Source organism: Argopecten irradians, chromosome 9, assembly GCF_041381155.1.
Source record: "Argopecten irradians isolate NY chromosome 9, Ai_NY, whole genome shotgun sequence".
In the NCBI taxonomy this organism is placed as follows: Eukaryota; Metazoa; Mollusca; class Bivalvia; order Pectinida; family Pectinidae; genus Argopecten; species Argopecten irradians.
In genome coordinates, this window is record NC_091142.1 from 19147980 (window position 1) to 19161130 (window position 13151).

The 13151-nt window shown below is 33.8% G+C and overlaps 1 pseudogene; it reads right to left on the reverse strand.

The window, feature by feature from the left end:
* Window positions 1–1025: 1025 nt before the first annotated feature.
* Window positions 1026–4984, reverse strand: LOC138330598 (uncharacterized; annotated as a pseudogene).
* Window positions 4985–13151: the final 8167 nt, after the last annotated feature.

The following is a 13151-nucleotide window of genomic DNA, read 5'->3' on the forward strand; positions in this document are numbered from 1 at the left end:
AATGTGTATACATAATAAAATGTTTAAAAAACTACATTATTTATCATTCTTTTCCAATTAGTACATTAGTCTTGCATCAAAAGATATCATCTGTAAGCATGTTTGAATATGCATTCTTGAACTAATATAAGGCATTCAAATAATAAAAAGTATCTACTACTTGTAATATATGTTACTTTAGTTTGTTTTGTGATTTTTTTCATCCTGTTAATCAGTCATTTAAGGACATGTGAGATTTTAATAGTAGAGACAACCGGATTACCTTGAGGAGCTATTATCCTACAATCTACCACATTGTCATGATTTTTCAAAAAAATACGATATTTGAAAAATTATTTCAAAATCCAGATATTTATTAATAAAAGGTTTTATTAGTAAATATCACCATTTTTTTCAATAATATTTCAAATCTCGTATTTTCTGAAGAAAAAAATCACATGATTGTTAGGTATATTCATCAGTCCATCCACCAAACACAAAAAAAAATGTATGACAATCCATTGACCGATCGCCAGGTGTAATATAGCAACGCCTCGTGCTCACAAACGCACGTGTTTCTTTTCAATGTCGGATCAAACATCGTAGCACACACAATACAAAATACAAAGTCACTTGCGGTTTGATTGACAGCTGGCAATCCGTCAATTTTCATTGAGTTGGCCCCTTTTGCAATCTATAGCTAGTACTGCTTTACATAGAATTGGAGCTCATGCAATCATTACACAGAGCTTATCAAGTTCACATTTGTCCAGAAATATACTGTAATGAAAAATAGTCTAAGGACCTTTGATGTTTATTTGATTTTGATATACTTCTGTTGCCAGATGAGCCTGATTAATGTAAACTACGCTATCTACAAATGTATTCAAATTAAAGCAATATCTATGAGTACACATCCTGTCAACTCAGGTGACCGTTAAGGCCCATGGGCCTCTTGTTTTATATACTATATCCACTAGTTGTACATATCCACAGTTGTACATATTATACACTGTACTTGTTTAGATATTGATATACACTGGTACCTACTTTTTCACAAGTGGTTTCTGTAAATTGCAAAAGAATGCACACACTTTCAACATTTGGTTGGCCAGAGGTTTCACTTTTAATGGCATAGTATCAGAAAGCATATGGATTTTTTTTAGTCTCTCTATAGGCCTCTCTACATGTATTCTTAGACGGGCAATTTTTTTAGTTTTGGAAACATCACTTGCATTTAGGCGTTTCCCTTTTCCCCAATTACGTTTTCTGGTGAATGGAAGAATGTTTAATGTGGCATGTCTTTCAAGTAAAAGATCTCTTATCAAAACGCCTCGGTCAGCCATGACCTCATCCCCAGGCCTCAAATGATCAAGGAAGTCACTATTCATTGTTATGTATCTATCAGATGTGTTTCCGCCCCACAAATCTGACACATAGATAAACGCACCCGATGGACTAATTCCTAGCAGAGCTTTATAAGTGTTTCTGTGTTTGTATGTGCTGTATGTCTGTGACTGTGCAGTAGGTGATTTTGGTTTTTCTATGAAACATTCTGTGCAGTCAATTATGATAGTTGTATTGGGGAAGGTTTCCTTAAATTATCTGGGCATATATTTCTTGATACTGTTTGATGATGGCCACTTTAAAAGTGGACAAAATATAACATACATAAAATTCATCCATGTAATAAAAAAATTGTGAAACTCTACTGTTGGACACATTGAACATATCAGCAATGACAAAGGTAAGCAAAGCCAACCTCAGCCTGACTAAGAAATTCATGTAACATAGTAAGTTTTCTACGAGGGCCAGTCTTTTTTCTCCCAGGGTCTTCATGATAAAGGGGCAGATTACAGCTTCCCTGTCCAGACCAGTAATTGAGAACTGGAGATGCTTTCTTCAGAATTCCTACAAAATAAACATAACATTGAAATAGTTACAATGGATTTGCAGGTAATTTAATTAATGCAAAATCATAATGTTCATCACAAAAATCTGTTGATTATATATGCTTGTATGTATATTTTATCAGCGGTGCTTCATCCTTAATATATTGTTGCTGCATTTCGCTGAAATATTGAACTATTTTGTATTTATCATCAAGTGCTATTTATCCACTTTTAAATATATATTTGCCATGAACTTTGATTTGAAAGATTTGGTCAAATTCCATATACCTGGTATATGTAAATTATTATTCAGCTATAAATGCACCCAATCTTTACCAAACAATGTGTTGAGAATTAGCAATGATGTTTCATTAGACTGAGTTATCAGGTGGCCTCATGTTTTCTTCCTCAATATCCTCTAAGTACTTTAGTTTTTTTATCAGCTATTTTCATGTCTTCCATAGTTATGGTAGTTTGGACACAAGCATCATGCACATCATCTCTAGACTTCTGATATACATGGTCCATCATTACACTTTAAGTGATATGATTCCAATTTTAGGATAATAAAACATGCAATATCTTTTTTATTATCAAACATGTGTATGCATACATGTAATATATACACAAATATTGTAAGAAAAGAACATGATGTGAAACATTTAAACTGACAATTTATCATCTAATATTTAGTCACATTTTTGTCACTTCCACATCCATTTGTGTATACATGTACTATGTTTTTTAAAGGGAAATAAGTTTTTCTAAATGCTTGGGAATATATTGTTGGTATGCTTCTACTAAATTATTTTATCTTATATAGGCTGTGTTCTATTGAGAATGTTAACTTTCAACATATTTGTCGTATAAACAGTCACAAAAGGATCAGTCATAAGTTATTCCAACTTAAAAAGCCATCTCCTATTATTATCATCAAATCAATATATTAGTGATAACTTTCAAGTTTTATTATTACCATCTTTCTGTGGAATCTATGAGGTCTATGAACTATTTCTTCATTTATTACAGGGATAAATATCTTGTGACCAACCTCCAAAAAAAGTTGACATAATGGTGATGTCAGTAAAGTTGGATATTGCTTTTGGTTAATGATGCTTTCACTGTGGATTTATCATATTTTAGTTCAAATATGGATACTATACTTAGTGTTTAATGTGCATAGTACAATACATTATGCATTATAGTAAAAGATTATTTGGTGAGGGCAGCATTAATTGTATTAAAAATGTGAACATGTTTATTTGTTCACTATAAATAAACAGGTACTCAGGACAACAAATACATCTTTTTATTTTCCTTGAATTTAGAATTAACTTATCATGCAAGTAAACACATGGTTGATATTGATTGTGATTAGAATAAATTGGCCCTGTATACCTCATCAGTATCTGGAAAGTCAACAAGCATCATGGCCATTGGCATCTCCTCGGTACGATCTGTACATGTATTTGTCGCTGTGTGCTTTGTCGGGTTCTCTTCATCCCTACACCTTCTAAATTTGCTGAGTAAACGTGCTGATCTTGGATTGCATGACTGTTTATAATTATTATAAGCAAATAGTTCGGGATATGGGTGGTTATCTGTGGGTTTGCCGTCAACAAAATGACGAGAACACAGTCTGTGCCGTTTATTTGGGTCATAGTCCTCTCTTCGCAACAGCTCCAACCATCGTTTTCGGGCTTTCGGCGCTTTCTTTTGAGATGGAAATGGAAAAAATCCAATGCCGCTCATAAAACCATACTTCCCTCTTTTACAATCTGCGGAATAACAGCCTTCGGCAACACACCAGCGGTTCGCAGACGGCATTTTGACAGGAGTTTCCAATGTAAACAAGTAGGACCGGAAGTGGGGTACCAGAACTTTTTTGCAAAGTCACGTGACGTACGTCATAACTAAACACAAAAACCGTACGGAAATCGGTAACTCGGAAATCTCGTATTCTGAGAAAATACGGTATTTTGTCATGTGACTCATTATTAGTGATTTGTTTCAATTAACATTAAGATATTTTGAAAAAAATGTGTTTTTTTTGTGAAATCTAAGAGCTTTTGAAAAAGATATTGGAATAACCAGCAAGTTTCTTGAATTACAAGTTTTAATTTTATCATGGCAAAGCTAGCTGACATTATGTTATCTGATTCAATACGGAGTTAGCATTACATAAATAGATAAGGACATAATTTGATTTATTTACTTGTTATTTAGTTGATAATTATTCAAAAATGGTATATGACCTGAACACTTTATATCCTATTCATATCATTTACCGTTGTATAAATTTTGGCTAAATCTGTTTTCCGTGCAAGAAAATATTCAACGATATAAAATTTGCTGAGACGAGGAATAATCAGCACTACCCTATTGCCTATTCACCGTATCTGATTCGCCATTGTTATTCGAGATGATGTTTTGTAACTAATATAAGTCTATATGTATTCACCAAGATATAAATATTTTCAAAACTAAAGTACATGTTATCGATTTATCATTTCTTTATTTTGATTTATTTTATAGGTTAAATAACATGGAAGAGATTCTTCGAAGGTATGCTTATTTTTCTTACCAAATAATTATTTAAGAAAAAATAAAGAATAATAAATAAAAAACCGAAAAAACAACAACAAAGAAAGAAAAATTAAAGAGTTTGTTTTGTACTTCGCGTTGTTTACATCCCTTTACCTACTCTAGGTCTTTCTCCGCTTAATGCCCGACTCTTCGTAACCCACAGACCCCCGTCCTGGAAATGTTTCTTTGTTCCTTACATCCTGGCGTCTCTCTCTCTCTCTCTCTCTCTCTCTCTCTCTCTCTCTTGCTGACACAAATCTCTCTCAGAACACATAAAGCCACAGTATATCTAACTTTCTAACACCTAATCTACCTAGCCACTTTTTGCACATATCAAAAAGGCAGGTGCTGGCCTTACCGAACAACTTATCTAATCCCCATATACCCCCAAATCTCATGGTTTGCTGCGCAATCATGATGGCCTCACCCCTCTGACCGCCTTGATACACTATTAGTCTGGATCCGTCTTTTCGTTCCTCGCGTATCATCTCCCAAGCTGGCAGATTAAGTGATGCAGCGTACAGCATTTAACATATTCTCCTGCTACTGACAATCACATATTCCTACCGATCAATCTATTGGTTTTTTTTTTTACTTTCTCATATTATTAAATTTGGTATATGTACGTGTTAAGCTGATTCTCATTATCAACCCATTTTGTTACATTAACAAGATGCAAATTATGGCACGATAACATGCATTACTACTCAATTCAGTATGCAGTGAAATATGGTTATAACGAAACTCTCGGGACCAACAAAATCACTTTGTTATAAGCATAGTTCGTAATATTATAGACATATTATGGTAACCCTGGGGAATCAAATGGCTACGTTATCACCATGGACTCGTTGTAAGTGTGTTTTACTGTATACAGTTTTCTACCAATTGATCATATATTAATCGACGTCGTTATATTTTAATGCATTTCCATGCGTGATGTAATGTCGGGTGTGATATGTATTACTCTATCAATCTTAATATTAGTTGTGCGAATACATATTTGTTTTATCATTTATGTCACTGTTTAGTGTTAATTACTGTTTCCTTGGTATGCATACAAGAAAACATGTTTATAACGATCACGCTGATAACGGAGTCGTGGTTATAACGGAGCCATTTTCATTCCCCGTCAAGGTTCATATACGATATTTTCAATATGTCTATATCGATCGTTTTTTTATAACGAAGTGGGTTTGGTGATCCCCTGAGGTGTGTCATAACCGTACCTTAGTGTATATACTTTTGTAGTTTGCTAAAAGGCTATTTTAAATGTCGAATTTAATGTTTTCGTTTGATATTTTCAGACAATTGCTGAACAGATATAATGAGTAAGTATACTATTAATTATAATATATTGAATGACATCACGCTTTGTTACACATAATGGTGTTTCATTGTGCAGTGAACATTAAATAACTGCCACAACCATACAACGATAAAAGTCTCACCATGTAAACTGTCCTACTAATTATAACCTCATTTGCCAGCCAGCCATGTAGCAAATAGGTCCGACGATATATTTGTAAACTGTTGTTATGATTGTTGAAAACAACACTCATTACGGCAAATATGATATAAGCCTTACTGACGTTACTTTATCTACAGTTGTTTCATGCCTTATCAGCTTACAGCCTCAAGTGCTTTCCTGAGGTGTTAGTACCGACCATGCGAACTGTTTTATCGAGGCCGTAGGGGGAACTATTTTGACTGTTAGCTGATAATACACGAGGCAACTGTTTTATTTTTTTATTGTGATGTTCAGTGATGTACAAATAAACTAAATATAAACCAACATAAATTAGGTCCGTTTATCAAAAGTTTCATTACCATGCATGTCATGTTTTGGCGTAAGCAACAATTTACTATCTGTAGGCTATAAATTTTGTTTCTTGATTTTTGAATGTATATACTCTTATCGTGTATTTACCCCTTATCAATAAACGATGAACACAGCAGACGAAATAATAAAATTGTCGTCATTTGAACGTTTGTAACTGGGCGCGTTTGATTCCTAACTACATCACCGGTAAATAGTCTGTATGTAGCACACAAGATATATGTGTTACTATATCGATATCATGTGGCCATAGTGTTTAATAATGTCTATAGCAGATAGCAGAGACATCGAGTCTGTTTCACCTTGGCATACATATGATACAGCCACATGTTTTATTAACGTAGTTATGTTCAAATGCGCCTAATAAGTGATATATAGGCATGCAATATATCACAAGGTGATAATACTGTAATGTCATGTTTGAAAGTAGCATGCCATAACAGCAGGGACATGTGTTGGTAACATCACGAATGTTTCTTTCTTAATTTTATCCCTTGCATAATAACAGCAAAATTAATTTGTTTCAGTGTTAAGAGTCATGCTACTCTTACATGTATATACGTGTAATGAGGAACAAACTATCAATTTCATACCATTGATATATATTCATAAATATATTCATATGTCAAGTTAAGTATGACAATGTAGAAGAATATTTATCAAAATCTTAATTGAACAGTATAAATCATTTGTTGAGTAACCTGTAACGTGGGACGAGCGAGGACAGCATAAATTGTTTTGCTGCGAAAACATTATCACACAGTCGATACATTCATTTACTCATTCACACATTAATTCCTATCTTATTCAAAACGTAGCTACAAATTGGCTTCAATACAATAACTTCTTATTAGTTATATAAAGTTAAATAGACGTACATCAAACCTAAATACCTTCCAAATACATCATATAAATGTTTGTATATGGAATTGATATAACATACATAAATTGATATAAACAATTAGAGACCAGTAAAATTTATGCATGTTTATACCGCACATTATAATAATGGATGAACAACATTCCAAGGTAAATAACACCATTTAATACAAAGGAACCCAATATTAACATTTCCTAAGGATTAACCTGAATGGATTTTTTATGTTATGGAGATATGACACAAAAATCTGAGTGTACTCTAAATAACGGTTTATGATGAGAGTACACTCAGATTTTTGTGTTATATCTCCATAACTTAAAAAAAATATATCTAAATTAATCCTTATAATTCAATTTACTAAAGATAATCTCTTCAATATTCAAAATTCATTTTGGGACTCTGAAATCATTACGCTGTCATCTCAGCCAATCAGAAGCATTGTAACAAACGGCGACGGCATTTTTTCCTTTATGGGCTGATAAAGTAAATTTTTATGCCAATGAAAATGCTCGTAACAAGCAAAATTTAATTATCAAACACTATCAAATAGAGACGACCAAAAGTAATAACACCATAGACTGTGTGGTTCTATGCTCTAACTATGTCATCCTACGGAGGTAACAACGATAGCCAGTAAACACATAATTATATAACAACAAATATGACTGGGACGTGATTTGACAAAACCTGCTGTTATTTACTTTTTATCCAAATATTACGTTCCCACATCCTATTTTGGTGCTCTAAAAGTCATCATTATCAAACCAATATTTCAGTACTTTTTTAACATGTTTGTTTTTTTCTCAAAGAACAGAAAAGAATTACTTTTAGATAATACTTATTGTCTCAATTACTCTATTTAATGAAAATCCTTTGAATATATTTTTTGTTTCTTTTACAGTTCCGTGTATAATACGTAAGTTTCTTAAAGCAGTTTCCTGTCAACAACGCTTACTTATCTAACTGCATGTATATTGCGATTTGATATATTACTTTGTTATTTATTATCTTTGCTTAATGTCTCAGATATCTGAGACAGTCATTATTATGATTAATACTACCTTTTTGGCCTTATTAGCTCACCTGCCCGAAGGGCAAGTGAGCTTATGCTATGGTGCAGCGTCCGTCGTCCGTCCGTCGTCCGGCCGTCCGTCCGTCCGGCGTCAACTTTTCCATTTAAACAACTTCTTTTCCAAAACTTGGAGACCTAGAGTCCTGAAATTTGACTTATAGCATGCTGGTATGAAGGGCTACCAAGTTTGTTCAAAGGAATGACCTTGACCTTCATTTAAGGTCACAGGGGTCAAATAGGTGAAAATCTTTAACAGACTTCTTCTATATAACCGAGAGGCCGAGATACCTGAAATTTGGCCTGTGACATGCTGGGATAAAGGGCTACAAAGTTTGTTCAAATGAATGACCTTGACCTTCATAAAATGTCACAGGGGTCAAATAGGCTGAAATATCTTGTTAAGACTTTTGCTTCATAACCAAGAGGCCTAGGAACCTGATGTTAGGCCTGTGCCATACTGGGATAGAGGGCTACCAAGTTTGTTCAAATGAATTACCTTGACTTTCATTCAAGGTCTCAGGGTTCAAAAAGGCTTAAATCTTTTAAACGACTCCTCCTTAATAACCAAGAGGGCTAGAGACCTGATATTGGCCTGTAACATGATAAAATGAAGGTCTACAAAGCTTGTTCAAATGAATGACCTTGACCTTCATTCAAGGTCACAGGCGTCAAATAGGCTACAATCTTTAAACGACTTCTCCTTAACCAAGAGGGCTAGATACCTGATATTGGGCATGTGACATGCTGGAATAAAAAACAACAAAGTTTGTTGAAATAAATGTCCTTGACCTTCATGCAAGGTCACAGGGGTCAAATAGGCTACAATCTTTAAACGATTTCTTTTTAATAACCAAGAGGGCTAGAGACTTAATATTGGGCATGGGACATGTTGAGATGAAGTGCTACAAAGTTTGTTCAAATGAATGACATTGACTTCCATTCAAGGTCACATGAATCAAATAGGCTAAAAGATTTAGATGACTTCTTCTTAATAACCAAGACGCCTAGGGACCTTATATTAGGCCTGTGACATACTGGGATAGAAGGCTACCAAGTTTGTCCAAATGAATGACCTTGACCTTCATTCAAGATCACAGGGATCAAATAGGTGAAAATCATTAAACAACTTCTTCTTAATAACCAAGAGACCTAGAGACTTGATATTTGGCATGTGACATGCTGGGATAAAGGGCTACCAAATTTGTTCAAATGAATGACCTTGACCTTGATTCAATGTCACAGGGGTCAAAAAGGCTTAAATTTTTAAATAACTTCTTCTTGATAACCAAGAGACACAGGGACCTGATATTGGCCTGTGGCATGCTGGGATCAAGGGCTACCAAATTTGTTCAAATGAATGACCTTGACCTTCATTCGAGGTCACAAGGGTCAAATAGGCTAAAATCTTTAAACAACCTCTTTTTAATAACCAAGAGGCAAAGGGGCCTTTAATGTGCTTAGGGATGATATAAATTCTTATTTACTCTATTTGTTAAGTATGAACCATGCATGATTACCAGATTGCAGGTGAGCGATTTGGGCCCATTGGGCCCTTGTTAGAAATATCGAATTTTCAGTAATGGTTTTTGTCAGAATTGACCTCATAATTTAGATGTTAACACATATTTCAATTTGCATTGAAGTTGGAGTCAATGAAACTACTTGATAGATTATTTTTTCCTCATAAACTTGTGTACATTAGCATCGGTCTTATCGCAATGAAATATTCTAGACCTACTGTAAGTAGTCGTGGCTTCCTGCTAGCCTTATAAAGTATGTTTGTTTAAAAAATATCACCAACATATTTCTTGAATGCTTTGAACGGGTCTATCGATTAATTTCTGTCCTTTTACAGTTTTATGACCCATGCTTATCGTTCGTGTCCAGTAATATTGCGGTACCGAAGACGAATAAATATGTTGTGTCCTTGTATGATGTTTGTCGCATCAACGTATCCGTTACAAACAAATGATGATGCGGAGGTCAACCGTATCACCAACGGAGACATACGATAGGCTATTAAGAGTGACTGATATGTACATGATGTCATGGATTTGTTTTCCGCGTGTAACTGTTTTTATAAGGTACAAAACGTACAAGCTTAAACGTTTAAAATAACTTAACCGTGTGAAATGAACACCATATTGAACAACCACACAATTATGACACCTGTAAGCCGAAGATAAACACGTGGTTCCAAACATATGCAAATATGGGGTAGTGATATTTGTAAAGCACTGGCTGAAATATGAAAGTTATGTGAAAATAAGTTAAAATGAGATGCCAAAAAAGGTTTTCTCGCTTTTTACCTAGCCGGCCGGGGTTCGATCCCCGCTTGGACGCGAAAAGGTCAGGGGTCACCTGCCTGATTACGTGGGTTTTCTCCGGGCACTCCGGTTTCCTCCCACACTAAGACCCCTCGCGCGCTTACATCCGGGCCATCGAGAGTGATTGATATAAGTAGAAAATTAGAAAAAAAACAACGATTATTTCAAAGCTAACACCATTGTTTGTGGTGTCATATAAAATAATACCAGTCTAGTTTCTGAAATTGGGGTATAAATTTTACTGAGAAGCAGCGTTTTTGTTGACGTCACGAGGGTATAATGTGTATCTGTTCATCCTAATTAATAATGTTTGCATAATATTTTTTGTACATCAATTTTCCTTTTGTGCCTTTCAATAACTTCTTTAACTTAATTCAAATATAGTATTCTAACAAAAGCTTGACAGTAGGAAAAGCAAGGAACACAAGTGTTTTAGTACTGTTTCTAACTGCATGCATTTACCAAAATATTATTTCTGTCCTGGCGGAGAGAAACGAAGCGACATCATGAAATTAGTGATTAATGTGTGGAAGGAGAACCAGGACTTTAGAAAAGACACGATTTTAAAATATCATAATAGATAATCCTAAGTAATAAACATGAAATCGTGTAGGTTATAATATAAAGATGGTTACATTACACAACAACAAGATATGGGGCCGAGGTGTAATTTGTAGATAGCGATAAACGATAAGATAAATTTATTGTCCTTGATATATACACTGTCCACGTCTTTCCACAATTATCTTTCGAGCAGTTCCCGAGCAAGTAAAAATGGCCAACAATAGGATGATTTTGACAAACATAGATTCAGACGAATCGTATGATTCTAACTTGCAAAACAAGACGTACCGAATACAAACGAGCATGAAAAGGCAAATTCATTCTGCAACGGAAATAATTTTGATTACAGTAAGACACGCATGTATCGAGTAAAGATATGAAATAAAAATTAGGATCAAATAATATGAATACATTGTGTTGAGAATGTTTCTCTGTGTATTTTATTTCTACGATATGTGGTATTGTATTTAGTCAGATGACTGTTAATGTTTATCGCACTCTTGTGACGTATGATTATTTTGGTCAGCAGTCTATATATTTTTTTCCACTCAGAATTGAGAATACTAAATTTTTACTCCGAACATTTTCTTTTCTTTTCCTTTTTCCTGAAAAAATACAGATACATGCAGTGTATATAAGACAAATACACCCATGTGCATATATACCACACGCATGCATACATACATGTACAATGCATATGCACATACATACATACATACATACATACATACATACATACATACATACATACATACATACATACACACACACACACACACACACACACACACACACACACACACACACACACACACACAACACACACACACCACCATACATACATACATACATACATACATACATACATACATACATACATACATACATACATACATACATACATACATACATACATACATACATACATACATACATACATACATACATACATACATACATACATACATACATACATACATACATACATACATACATACATACATACATACATACATACATACATACATACATACATACATACATACATACATACATACATACATACATACATACATACATAATACATACATACATACATACATACATACATACATACATACATACACACACACATACACACACCCCTTACACACACACTTTAACACATATACCCTTACAAACGTAACATTACAAATTGTACACACTTAATAACACTTATCTACATCTTCATGACATTGCTTAATATATATGTATATATATATATATGCACTACTGTATATTACATTTGATCATAACTCCATCCATGGTGTAAAAAGAATTAATCTCTTTAATTTGCTCACTTAATATTCTAGTTTCATCATAGTGGGTGACTGATTGTTATTTCATTTTCATATTTTTCAAAAAAAAGAAATACTTAGAATTTAATCCATAAAAAAAATCATAGATGCTAATATTATAAGCATATTTCGTATGCAGGCGTAGGTGAAGCCGGAGCCTGATCAATTATACAGAGAGCCAAATTTCTATGTTGGTCTATATAATTGTTCACGTATATGCTTCATGATAATGGAAACAATTACTTAAATATTTTAGAGATATTTCACACTGAAGGTTCAAAGATAAAATATGTTGTTGTTAAAAGTTTATGTATAACTAAATTATAAAAAAGCACTTACGATATTTTCTTATCTCGTTCTTTAATTCGTATTTCCTTTCTAGATACAAAAGAGCTGTTCATTTAATCAGAAGGTGAGTTTGGGATCAATTTTTCATTTATGTTAATAGGTAAAATACGAATATGTTTTTGCTGCTTTGAACTGAAAGGAGCAGCGGAAGCAGGAACAAAATAAATTATTTACTATATCCCAACCATATGTTGTTTGACGACTGGAAACGTCACATTTTCAAGTCAAATTTTAACAATATAGTCATTTGTGACAGTTAACATCTAAAACCGAATATATTTTTCGCATGCTCTATGATCAATTTTCACAAGTTAATTATATATTTA